Source organism: Mus caroli, unplaced genomic scaffold (assembly GCF_978045245.1).
Source record: "Mus caroli unplaced genomic scaffold, Mus_caroli_1 scaffold_12, whole genome shotgun sequence".
Taxonomy (NCBI): Eukaryota; Metazoa; Chordata; class Mammalia; order Rodentia; family Muridae; genus Mus; species Mus caroli.
This window is the reverse complement of record NW_028227267.1, coordinates 36,335,334-36,349,545: the sequence shown is the minus strand read 5'-3', so window position 1 is coordinate 36,349,545 and position 14,212 is coordinate 36,335,334. Positions and strand designations below refer to the sequence as shown.

The following is a 14,212-nucleotide window of genomic DNA, read 5'->3' as shown; positions in this document are numbered from 1 at the left end:
GAGTCCTTTTTAGCATCTGAGGAAGACTGTGACTTTTGGTCATTACTCAGGAACTTTTCAACACATTACTTATTATATGATATTAAATCATCCTCAAAATTAGTCAGGAGAAATCTAGTTAAATGACCTGCTGTGACATTTCTGAAATGCAGCACTCTGCACAACTCTGATTGAGAATCTATCCTGAAACAAAGCCATGCCCAAAATATAGTTAGCAAAACAATGTCAGCAGAGTGAGCACTGTAGGCTTCTATGTATGCCCATGGTTAAGCCAATAAGACAAGCCAGAATCTCCCAGGCAATAACTCGAAGCAGGAAAAATTAAGAAATGTAATACTAATTTTAAAAATAGTATTATTGTTTAATGATTTGTTGATATAAATAAGAGACAATCTCCACCTGGTAGTGGACAGGAAATGAAAACTCTACTGGACATCAAACAACAGGAAGTATAAGGTTTATTGAGAGACGTAGGCCCAAAGAACCAAGTTAGAGAATGACTACACAAAATCAGATGTCCTTAACTGGCCTTACAAAATACCCACAAAGGTACATATTTGCATAAGCATCCATAAACACACACACACACACACACACACACACACACACCCATAAAATCATAAGGGAGCAAAAAACAATGAAGAATCTGTCATGCTAGTGGAACAAAAATTTAGACAATGCAGAGCAGGTGTTTCAACTGAGAAATACAACTCTGGTATTCTTACTAGGGAAATAGAAAGATCTAGACAACATTCTTCTTGGTCAGAAGGAGGAGTATATAGAGTGAAATTTTTTCATGAATTCTCAAAACTCTCACACAAAGTGAGATTGTGAGAAGCCTTTCCTACATCCCTGCTCATCAAGCCAGCTCCAGACCACAAGGCCCAGGAACTCCAACTCCAACAACACTCAAAGAAAATAGGACTGACAAGCTGCTACTCAGGCTCACTCAGTGTGAATCAAGATCTACAGGGGAAAGGGTAGGGGTGGGGGGCAAAAACTTCCAAAAGGCAACAATGAAATCCACTTATTTCTCAATCCCACTAAGCTCTCATCCTTCCAAACTACTTCCTACCTGAAATCTCACATGCTCCCCACAAAACTTTTGAAGGCCTTTACATCTTCCTGCAAAGCACTCTACTATTCTAAAGAAGGGCTCCAACACAGCTCCCTTCAAACTCAATGTCATATAGAGTCGTGATGTGTAATCAACTTATCTCCCCTAGTGAACTGCATTCTAGTAGAACAGAAAAATTTGCTTCTCAAACTAACAGTTTCTTGATAAAGGCTACCTCCACAAAAAGCCTTGTAGATGATCCCATAAATAAACAGTTGGAGAAGACATAGGCAAGTGCCTGGTAAGTTGGTGGACTGTTACATTGGACTGTCTTTGTTTATAGTGAGCCATGAGGGCAATCTGCCTCTGATACACATCACCCTACCTGCTGCTGTTTGGCACTTCTGACCAAGATGTTCTTGCTGGCCTCATCACAGAACCTTTTTCTTCACCATAGGATGCTTCCTGTTCAGCCTGCCCCACCAGCAGCTTCCTGTTCTCATTCAGCAACATCCTTACTCTTTCCTTCAATTAATTGCAGTCATTCACGAGGTAACAGTGCCTGAAGCTGATCCACAAACAAAGAAACAAAAAATGATCATTTCAAGCAAGCTTACATTTCTCTGCCACTCTTTTAACAACTAGGATCCCTACAAGAGTCCTGATCCCCAGACAGACTCAGACTAGAGTCCACATTATACCCATCAGTACCAAATAGAGGTAGGTCAAATGCAGAGATCAGCCACATTTCACAAGACTCAGAGGACTTCAGAAAACCGTATCATCAATAGTGTGGTTGTTTATATGTCTGTGTACCATAAAACAATCAGCAGGGAAAGGGCAAAAACACTCTGAGGGAGAAGAGAAGACCCAACATGTATAAACCAAATCGAGGTAGGTCAAATCCAGAGATCAGCCACATGCCACAAGACTCAAAGGACTTCGGAAATCATTAACACCAACAGTTTTCCATGTACATCACTGAAGAGGAAATGTTCCTCATGGTTGCTTACATGTCTGGGTACCAGAAAACAATCAGCAGGGAAAGGGCAAAAACACTCTGAGGGAGAAGAGAAGACCCAACAGGTATAAACTCTTTCCATTTTTGTCATGGATCCCAGAACTTTGAATCTGCTGTCAGAATCCTAAAGTTTCAGGGTTGCTTGATATTCCCAGCATGGTGGAAATGGTATCTATGCAGAGGATCCTGAATTATTAAGAATAAAGTTTGGAGTGTCTTGGACACTCATCACACCGAAGAAAACTGAGTCCAAGAGGTACAAATCCAAGACCCTTGCCTCAAGGGAGGGCTCCTATTAAGGAACAGATAGTGGGGCTGGAGAGATGGCTCAGAGGTTAAGAGCACTGACTGCTCTCCTGGAGGTCCTGAGTTCAATTCCCGCAACCACATGGTGGCTCACCACCATCCGTAATGTGATCTGACCTCCTCTTCTGGAGTGTCTGAAGACAGCTACAGTGTACTTACACATATAATAAATAATTTTTTTTTAAAAAAAGAAACAGGTAGTATAGAACTAGAGCCCTTATTTTTGTTCAAAGTCCTAGAAGGCCACCAGCATTCCCTGCCTAGTGTTTCTCCTTACCTGTGTCAGGGACTCACCTGCAGGAATAGTTATCTTCTATGAGTTCCTTGTACTTCTCTATGATATCACTTATTGACTGGGTCATTTTTTCCATATCCAACATTGTCTTCCCATGTTGTGATTTAATGATGGTGAATTCAATGTTCATCCTGTGGAAGTGCATGGCCCAAAGAGCAAATATCCTCTGAACTAAGCAATCAAGTATCATGTGCAAAAAGGCTGTATCTGGACTACCCAAGCCAATTGTATGCCACATCCTTGTTCCTTCAAAGAAGGTCCTATTAGTACTGAGTAAACTTATTATCTTGCCCAGAGAACAGCAGAGCCTGGGAACCAAATGAAGAGCAATGACCCTCAAGAACTCCTTGGGTGAGCCTGAAGTACTATACTAGGTCTGTGAGAAGTTTCTAATAGACCTGTCAAGATATTGAATCCTTTATCCTCAGGCTGGTCCTCTTGTCTTAGAGCTTGGTGGCTCCCACTATCTAGTGAAAGAAGCAGAGAAGTTCTCTCCGGGTCAGCATCTTATATTTACATCACCCCATGCAGTTGAGGTTCTTCTCAAAGCAACACCAAAATTCTGGCTGTTCAAAGCAAGGGTCAAAGTCCTACTCTTTGAATATCCTGGAATCTACTTTGAAAAACCCACTGTCATCACATCTGCTAACATCTTGACAGATGAAAACCCACAGAAGCTCATCAATAATTGTATGAGGAAACAAACATGAAGAAACAGATCCGTCTCAACATACTGGACACTCCCACATCCCATGAAAGATTCTGAGTGAATGTTCTACATGGATGGGAACAACTCAATTAAATATGGAACCAGGTACACAGGGACTTCAGGAGATATTGCAGGTGAAAATATTTGGCCCCAAGATATATAGACCAAATCTATGGTGAAAGAAAAGACCTGTCATCACTTACCAGGAATGTCAATATGCTTTGATTAATAAATATGTGGATATTATGACCTATGGAGAAGAAGAGCTCATCAATGCTCACAGAAAGTACATTAAAAACAAAGAGGAATTCTTGGCTCTCCTGGAAACTCTTTGAATTCCTCCATGATACTCTTGGTTTCAAGGCAAAGCACATCAACTTAATGACCCCCTTGTGGTCACAAGTAATGAGGTCACTGAGTTGGCATGCCAAAAATTGTTTGAGATCAGTGTAAGCTGTGCATGGTGGCACATGCCTTTAATCCCAGAAGTTGAGAGGCATATGCAGGCATATTTCTAAGTTCTAGGCCAGACTGGTCTACAGAGTGAGTTCCAGGACAGCCAGGCGATACAGAGAAATCTTGTCTCGAATAAACCAATCAAAAAGCAAACAAACAAAAACAGTGGAATCTACTGACATTCAGTTGACATACTGTGACCCACTGCAGCCTGAGAATCCATTGTATAAACAAGGGGAAATAAGGGATGTAAAAATATCTAAAAGATAGCTGAAGCCAAAATTTGGTGGTGGACACCAGAGGGAAGGATCACTCTGCCAGGAAATACTGGCAAGTTTCTGGAAACAAACCTTCAACAGACTACCTGACTGGCATACACATTACTTTCTAAGTTGCTCATAACAAAGTATGTATAACTGGACTTACAGCATGGCTCAATTCCTCCAAGCAATATGTCATCTTAATAGTAAAATACATGTAAAGACAGATACTTCTGCCAGAAGTGGGAACATATGAGGGGCCAAACAATGGTCAAATGTGGGAAACTGACTGCACTGATGTGTGTTCTGGTGGGGGAGAGTAAGAGTCCATGCTTTTTTTTTTTTTTTTTAATGAAACCTTCTATGCGTTTATCCACTAGTCTGAAACTTCTAAAAGAGTAGCTGAGGAGCTCTTCAAGGTACTTGACCAACAATTATACCACACCCTTTGAATTGTGTCAAACTATAGCAGAGCATTCATAGCCAAAAGCTGTCAATAAACAGTGAATGATTTAGGAATAGATGGGAACCTTCATGGTATATGCAGACCTCAGAGTTCTGGTCTCATGAAAGTAAAGAAGAGTTCCTTAACGGAAACACTACAAATCTCTCAGAAGAGTTCAGGGACTGAGCCTCCTTCTTACTTTGGGCCTATTGTACCCAACACAGGGAGGAACTCATCCCTATACTATTATTCTATTGGAATGTCTGCCCCATAGCTTTGTAGGCTCAGATATCATCAGCTAGCCAAAATATAACTATTTTTTTTCATTAGCCATATTCTCCAGTTCTCCATAAAGGCTCTTCATATGACTACCAGAGAGAGAGAGAGAGAGAGAGTACACTTCTGTCTATCCTACCATCTCCCCAGACACCTTTGGGCCTTGTTGTAGTGATATTCCATAACCGAAGGTGGTAGCCAAAGACAACACAATCAATGTGGAAAGGCTTTGCATGATATCTACACTCTTACACCTGTGAGGTTAGGTGGCATTTTACCATGCACTCAGCACACCCAGGTCAAGAAGGCAGAAGGCACTGATGTCAATGCCAAAGAGAGCCCCTTCTGAAATTATGAATCCATTAAAATTGAGGTTTCACTGGACCCGAGGCCTTTCATCCCCTATCCATCCAATTGAGTCTTAGGTATATCATGAATACAGGATCATATTCCAACCCCCAACAGACTCAGGCCTGGAACTGGGAACTTACAAAGGTAGATACTGGAGAAGTGAGAGCTAATGGGACCAGGAAGCAGCCATTCAATGTCCCTCTTGGCCTTTGTTCAGAGATGCCTATTTTGTCTGGTTGTTTAGGAGATAGAGAGAATGTAAGATTTTAGCTCTGGAAGAAGGGACATAAAATTTACAATTTGATGTTGCCCCTGTAGTGACTTCTTCTATTGCCAAGTACAAGGGAGTTTTCATTGCAAAGAAATGGGGTTGTAAATCAGAGATTTTGTGAAATCACATGTCTCAATATATTGAAACAGTGTCTCCTCCCAAGGCAGTTGCAGTCTAAAACATAATTCAACTTGTGTAAGAGTAAAGGTGCAAGAGTAGGTTTTTGGCCTCTGGGAAACAGAGACACCTGGATAAATCGACTGTTTGTTCCATGAATGGACCCCAGAAGTAGATTTATATTGGAGAAGAATCTCCCTCATAAAAGGATCCTAACAAAGATGAGCGACCCATTCCAATGCACTAACAAACTCTCCCCATTCAATGCACTGGACTCGTAGTGAAGCAGAGAGAAATCTCTAGCTTTGGAAGGAGAAGTTGCCAAGAGGTATCCCAAGGGGCAAAAGAGAAACTCCAGGCAAGGGCACCTCAGAAACTGGTCAAGATGGGGCAAGCTGGTAAGCCAGTAGGTCATGGAATTTCCCAGTGACATCATCAGTAGTCACTTCCCAGACAATCTCTTGTATCCAAGAGAACCCTAGAATCTTCTGTGATGTCGCCAATGTTGTGGTAACCAGAGCAGCTTGTGGGGTATTCCTTCAGATCCTCATGGGTTCCCAAGGAGGCATGTTGTCCATGCTCCTCAGGGTATTTCGGAGAGAGAATAGAATACACACAGACATCAGAGCAAGTCAGAAAGAGTCTGGCCGCCCATCAGTGTGGGAAAGGGCAAGAAACAACTGGTCATGGAGATGGCACAGTGAGTCCTGGGCAAGCTTTGGGGAGCTTCCAAGAGGATGTGGGCTTCAGCTGGTCCTCCCAGGAAGAGGGATTATGATCTGGATACTTCAGATTCTTCAATGGTAGAACCAGAGTCAAGAATATGTGATGATTAGTTTTACAGACAGCCTGGTATTCAAAAGCCTGCACTTTCTTTGCTGAGAGATCTTAATTTCCTCCTGAATGGAAAATTATGCAGAGCAAGCTCTATGAGAATAGAAAGCGGTTGTTCTCAGGATAGAGTGTTCATACACTTCATCTTAATATAGTTTCTCTAGGTTACATGAGCATGTGATGCCAAGAACAGAGAGGGCTATTCCCCTGCCTATGAATCAAGGTCTCAGACACTTTGGTATGGAACACACGTGATGTGGACTGATTCATAGTCTGGGGTTCCTGTAGTAGTGTATGAGCTCTCATCATGCATTTGAAGAAGACTAGAAAAATGTTGGCTAGTATGCTAATAGGTACAGACTTTGTTGTCAGATATGAGCTGACAATGCCATCCACTTATTCTTGCCTGGGGCAGCTTATGCATTTGAGGGCTAGGGCGATTACAATAGGAAGTCAGGCATATGTTTAGTGATGGTGGTTGTGAACAGGGACCTAGCTGAGGAGCCCAGCTTGAAGAAACCTATGATGCACTATCAGGGATTCTAGGTGTCTCTAGATTTTCCTCTTCCTCAGGCTTCTGTGTGGGACAAAGCATGGTTTCCCTTTCCCTGCCCTATTATCTCTACAAGGTTACTAGTGTTTTTCTACCTTCAGGGTCTGTTGGGGAGGCATCACCCCAACCCCCCACCATCAATGAGCAGGAGAAGAGATGCGAGAGGTTGGAGAAGCTCAAAAGAGAGCTCCAGAACATAAAAAATGCCAGAGAAGAACTTCAGGGAATCTTGGCCAATTACACTAACAAGGATTTAAATGACAGGTAGTCTTTATGCCCAGTTCTCTGATGACTATCTTGGGCCATCCCTGTTAAGCCCAGATTCCCTCATAACACAGGTGGCTACAACTCCAGGCTGTCTGCATATCCAAATTAATTTTGCTGATTGGACTGTCGACACAGAACTTCAAGTTCAGATAGGAGTGAGATGGGGTCACAGGCACTTTTCATTCCTCCAATAGTAATTCAGAGGCTGTGGCATGAATCACAGTCAGGGGATGAAGGCAGTAATGTGTGAGCTCTCATCCTGCCATTTAAGAAGCTTACACAGGTGTTGGTTTGTGGGAGTTGCTAGGTAATGTTTGTTTATAGCCAATCCTTTCCATAATTGACCAGGCTATAATTTGGGTCCAAATGGTCCTGTCAACAGCTGGAGCGGGCTGTCCCACATATTGTCTCTCAGTATGACTGGATTGGCTGCAGTTCATCACTGCTTTTCTCAAATTTTGTTCATTATACTCTCAGATAAAGCCAAATCATTTTATTTATTTGGCATTCTGATTGTGTGTGTGTGTGGGTCTTGTGTGTGTGTCTCTTGTGTCTTGCCTCTGTCTGTGTGTGAGTGTGTGTGTGTGTGTGTGTGTGTGTGTAAAAGAGATAGAGACAGAGAGAGATACTGACAGAGAGACAGAGACTGAGAGAGATACTGTTTGCATGTGAGCTTGTGTGTGCGTTTGTGGATGTGTGTGTTCCTGTGTGTATGTGTTCCTGTTTGTGTGTGTTCCTGTGTGTGCAGCTTAAGATCTAGAGAGTCTGTGTCATGTGATATATCATTGAGTTTTCCAAGACTCCATTTCCAGGCAATAACAGTGAGGAAGCCAGGGAGGTTCATTCTGAGTAGCAGAGGACTTGACCTCTGTGCTCACCGTGAATGCACATTGGAATCTCCTGGTGTGTTATAAAGGCTTTTCCCTGTAGATATGATTATGTCCTTTGGGAATTTTTGTAGCAATAGAACCAAGGATTGGGAATTCCTTGTCTAAAACCAGGAGGAGAATAATACAGGTTTAACGTGGACCCAGGCCTGTGACACAGATTCCTGGAAAGTTCTGGGAGAGTTAGTCTATTCTTTCAAACCCCTTCAGGGAGCTGAAGCAGATCAACACCCTGCTTTTTCTTCCCTGTGCTTACTGACCCAAGCTGAAGAGCAATAATTTTAATAAGCACCAAGTGGAAAAGGTAACAAGGAGCTAGGTCCAGTGGCATATATGGGGTAGGGTAGTACATGATTCAGCTTGAATTGAAATGATCCTTGTATCCTTAGTTCATGGAACAATTTGTTGCTTGGGCCATGCCCTCCCACAGGATCAACTTTGAGACATATATGCTTGAGATGCAACATGACCAGGTGATGACTGACCTGAAGAGAATGCCCCAGGACATCAGTGAGGCCTTGTCCAAGTGAAAAGAAAATCAGTTCTACTGGTGAGTGACTAACAGGGTCATGACCCAAGAACTAGGCCCAGGATATGTCTGACAATCCTTGTCTTTGAACGAACATGGGGCTCAGGTTCTATACTCTTAGTCTCTAAAGAGGAAGCCTGCCTCCTTCAAATGAGGCACTAAGATTTTAACATCTTAGAGTCATTTTGACCAAGTGTGAAGAGTCTGGTAGCCCCTCAAGTCACTGTCCTTTCCAACTCAGTATCCTCAAGATTGAAAGGTTTCTACCATGATGGAGATATCATTCAACCTTGGACCTCTTGAGCTCTGAAAGTAGATACATAGAAGGGGTTTCCAGGAGAAACATAGAAAGATAGTATGATGCTTGGGTCTCTTCACTCATAGAGAATTTTGCCCTATACCTACAGGTGGTTTTTTAATACCACAGACTCATAAGCACATATAGACACCATGTTCTTTTCTGAGAGATACATGAGTCCCTGTTGGTGTCAGAGATTTCAAAAGTACCTTGGGTCTTCTGGAAAGTGGCAGTCCTCTGGATTTGATCTCCCTCTATGGCCAATCTGGATACTTGTCTGGGGCTGTCTGAGGATCAGGGCCCATGATGAAGGAATGGTGCTTGGAGGAATGGGAGGAAGATGGATGGATGCTGCCTGTAACCACCATGTTTTGTTTGTGGTTCAGCTTCAGGAACTGCCACCTCATGATTGAATCTAAGCTCATCCAGCACAAAGTCAGGATGTTGAGGAGTGAGAACAGACAGCTGCTAAGGGATCAGACTGCATTGGAAGAATGCAACATAGCAACAAAAATACGATGTAAAGAAGGCAGCCAGAAGATCAAAGACCACTATACTAAGCAGCAGCAGGTAGGATGAATGAAGCATCATGGGCAGAATGCCCTAATGTGTAATCATAAAGACAGTCAAGCCTATGTAACCATCCTGCACCTTATCCAGGCTCTCTCCTATGTCTCATCCAGTTTTACACTTCTGTGATCATTTCCAAGACTTTCTGTGGAGTTATCCTCTTTTGAAGAAATTGGATTTCTCTCATGCCCTCTCCTCCCCATCCCAGTTGGCCACCTCTAGCTTGCCACTCTAGGCAGAGTAGATCCTGGACCCCTGACAGCAACCCCTCGAGGCTCTATGGTATGGAGAGGTGCCTCAGGATGCCATTTCCTGAATTATCTAGGAATCAGGCCCTCTCTTTTGCTCTATGGCAACTCATCCAGAGGAGCCTGGGCCTGTCCTCTCCTAGGACAGGAGGGCAGGCTCCAATTTTATTGTGTATGTGTACGTGTGTATGGGTGTGTGTGTGTGTCATGGCTTGGCTGAAAAGATGCAGTGTCCTTTCGATGTCTCTGAGATGAAGTACTAGTACAGGATGGCAGTATCTAAGGAGCCATACACATAGCAGGGCTATTGGTTTTTGGTTTTGCATTTGTTTTTTCCTTCATGAGTATCTCCTTTAGAGTTCAATGCTTACCCTTGGGAAGAATTGCATGAAGCACACTCTTGCTGATTACAGTATCTTTTCAGTGTGCATGGATTTCCTGTGAGATTGTTTCTCTGGGGATTCCCAGATATAGGGGTTCACAAGGAGAGCCAAGGAAGGATTCTGCACTCCAGAAATAATAAGAGACTTCACTTCAAAGTTTGCTAGGCTCCTTAGAAGGCCTCTGTTCAATGTTAGATTCAGACACTGATACACACTTATTTTTCAATATAAACTTTAGACTATTGGAGAAATGTGGTGTTTTACTTTAACTCCAGCACAGTGTGTAGTTCACAATTCAGTGTCAAGCAATTTTTTACATTTGAGAAAAACATCCAGGCCCAGGTGCTCTCTGCCCCTTCTCCTATGGGGATACAGGAAAGATCTCAGATGAAAGGTCATACTAGATTATCCTGATGAGTAAAGCTGGTGTTTCTTGGATCGCTGACATGGCAAGATCTCAACAGCTTTTTTCTCTTCCTCCCATAGGTCTGAAATATTCTGCAGAAGCTCAAACAGATCAGAGACCAGGTCAAGATCTTGCTCCGACACAACTGTTCACCAGGAGCACTGGATGTGCAAAGCAAATTAACCACCATTGCATCTAATCCTTGTAACCATGGCAATCTTGGGCTGCATTTTCTTCTTTTTTAGTTTGCTATGGGTAATGAGGCCTTTATTTTGTCTAGCATCTCATCCAGCAAGACTGCCTGTTTGGAAGGCTTCAGAGAAGTACTGAGATACATCAAGATCTGCTGGGCATCCAGCAGGACTCTGACAATGCCAATTTTGGCAGGTCCTGTTGGGTCATCAAGATATAATTCATAGTGGTCAGTCATGTGAATTTGAAAAACTTTGAGGTATCATCTGTAACATCTCTCATGTTAGCCTTGAAGGACTAGTCCATGAGCAGAACACCCACCCCAATGAGGCATGCCTATATTCATCTTGAACAGATTATTACCATCAGTGACTGCCTTTGCACTATTTCACCAAGGCCAGCAACAGGCTGTGGGTCTGTGCTGAACATCTGCAGCAAGAGAATGATGCTTAGCTTAATTATTTTGTTTGGTTTTTGGTTAGAGTTTTGATTTCTTTGGGTCTTTGGTTTTCCTGTGTTTTCATTTGAAGTTTCAATATATATTCATTATCTTTTTGTTAATGTAATTAATTTGCATTTTGCTAAGTTTATATCTTGTATAAACTGACTCCCCACGTTAAGAATTTATTGAATAAAATTAGTATATTGTTATGGATAAAACATCATCTCTAATTATTTCTATTATAAGGACATTCTGCATTTATGTGTGGTTCATACATAGTCCTGTAACACTAGAAGTTTCAGGCAGGAATGGGACTCTTCAAGTATTATGTTGTTTAGGCTTCATAAGTAGTGCCCAGCCAGCCAGATCTCCACATAAAATTGAGCTTTTGATGTGGATAATGTATTAAACTGTGTGGATCTGGATGTCAGGATGGAAAAAGTATCCATGCTCTATCTCTATAGTCAAAAATTTAGCTACAGTCATAATGTACTCTCTTGTGGATGACCACGTCAGACAAACAAATTAGAAACACAACAGTATTTCTCTAATACATCTCAGGAAACAAAAATATTCACATTGAGTAATTAAAATCTTCTGAATTATAAATGAAGTTATTGGGATTAAAATGACCTTCAAAGTTCATTTCATAATTGAATGTTTGATACCTACTTCATAGAACTGTTTTACAAAGGACTAGTAGATACGGACTTGCTGGAGGAGTTGTGACAATGGAGGTTGGCATTGAGGTTTCAAAAGCTCATGCCAATCCCTGCCTCTGTCTTTGTCCCTGTCTTTGTCACTCTCTCTGTCTCTGTTATCTCACTATGTTTCTCTCTTTTTTCTCTATATCTCAGTCTGTAATGTCTCTGTCTCCGTCTCTGCCTCAGTCTTTCTGTTTGTCTGTCAATCTGTATCTATCTATGTCTTTCCTCTGCCTCCTCTATATGTATCAGATGCAAGTTCATCTACTCCTCTAGTTCCATGATGCCTGTGTGCATGCCTGCCTGCCTACTGCCACGTTCCCCACCTTGACAATCCTCGATCACCCTTTTATATTGTTGGCCAACCCCAATTGAATATTTTCTTTATACGTTATCCTGGTCAAGATGTGTCCTAGCAATAAAACAGTGAATAAGAAAGCAAAAGAAACTCTTAATCAATGCAAAGATCAGCTACAAGATGGGAGAGGATCTTTACTAAGTGTACACATGACAGAGAGTTCATTTCTAGACAATCAGATGGTGTTTAAAACCAAACACCAGAAAACCTGCCTGTTAAATATTAAAACATTATAAATTTAAACATTTCAAAATGTTCTATGGCTGTACATGGTAGTGCACACCTGTAATCCCAGCAGTCAGAAGGCAGAGGCAAGAAGAACTGCATGAGCCTCTGGACAGTCTGGTCTATGTACTAGATTCTGGGACAGCAGGGTTAACTAGAGAGTCGCAGTCTCAAACACACTCCCTTCTGATGTTCTGTCGAACTGAAGAACAGAATCTTCAAGAAAGAGAAAGAAATGGATCATAGATATGTATTTACACATTTAATATCCTTCCTCATAGGAAAATGCAAATTAAAATAGTTTTAACCTTGTATCTTACTGCAGTCAGAATGGCTATTACCAATAGACTAAGGACCACAACTATTGGCATGAGTGTGGGGTAAGAGAACATATATTCACCTGTACAGTCATTACAAAAAACAGGAGAAATGTTCTGGAAAACATTACTAGAGATAGATCTTCTATATGAACCAGCTGTACTATTTGTGGTGGTGTGAATGAGAAGAATGCTTATAGGCTCATAGATTTGAATACTTGGTCAATAGGGTATAGCACTATTTGATTGAATTTGGAGCTGTGGCCTTCTGTGGGGGTGGGCTTTAAAGTTTCAAAAGCCCAGCTCAGGGCCAGTATCCCTGCTTCCTGCAGATCCAGATCCAGAACTCTCAGCTACTTCTCCAACACCATGTCTGCCTGTGCATGATTCTGTCAAGACAAAAATGTAATAAAATTCTGAAATGGTAAGCAGACCCGCATTTAAATGCTCTCCTTAAAAGGGCCTATTATGGTCCTGTTGTTTCTTTCTAGCAAGTGAACACAGAGTCAGCCACTATTCCAGGGCATATAGCCAAAGGCATTATCCTAAGACAGAGACCTGGGTGTGCTCATGTTCCTTACTGATTTATTCACAATAGGCAGGACATCAAAACAACCCAGACGTAAATATAACTGATGAAAGGATAATGAATATATGGTTCATATACACAATGGTAATGAACTGTGACAATATAAATGACATTTACAGGTTAATGGACGGAGACATGAATAATCTTTTTGAGTGATATAACCCAGACCCAAAAAGACAAATACCATATGATGTGTCTTATGTTGATGGTAACTTTGAATGTCTAGAGATGTGTATTTAAACTGCAGTATCCATTGAAGGTAATGCATAGTGTTGAGTTATAGGAGGATATTTCAAGAAAATAATAGAACACATAATTGGTGAAGGAGAAAAAAGGAAAACAGTAGGACCGAGTGAGGTAAATATCTTGGGAGATTGCAGAGGAGTGTGGTGGCTTGAATATGCTTGATCATGGGAGTGGTACCTTTAGGAGTTGTGGCCTTGTTAGAAACAGTGTGTCAGTGTGGAGGGTGGGCTTTGAGACCCTCCTACTAAACACCAGTTAGACAGTCTTCTTGGTGCCTTCAGAATAAGATATAGAACTCTTAGCTTCTTCTCCAAAGTAATGTCTGTCTAGATGCTGCCATGCTTCTTGCCTTGAAATCAATGGACTGAGCCTCTGAACCTATAAGCCAGTCCCAATGAAAAGTGGCCTTGGTCCTGGTGTCTTCTCACATCAATAAAACTCAAAGACCTGGGACAGTAGAGCACCATGTCAGGAATTTGGTAAGGTTGAGTGGGTTGGAAGTCCCAGACCCACAGTAGATGGCAAAAGTGTCACCTGCTTCCTACCAGGCCTCTTTCATGGGACCAAAATCTCTACATAGGAACATGGCCTGTGGTCTTT

At 41.9% G+C, this 14,212-nt stretch overlaps 1 pseudogene; it reads left to right on the top strand.

The window, feature by feature from the left end:
* Nucleotides 1-6,113: 6,113 nt before the first annotated feature.
* LOC147001734 (uncharacterized) lies at nt 6,114-10,951 on the top strand (annotated as a pseudogene).
* Nucleotides 10,952-14,212: the final 3,261 nt, after the last annotated feature.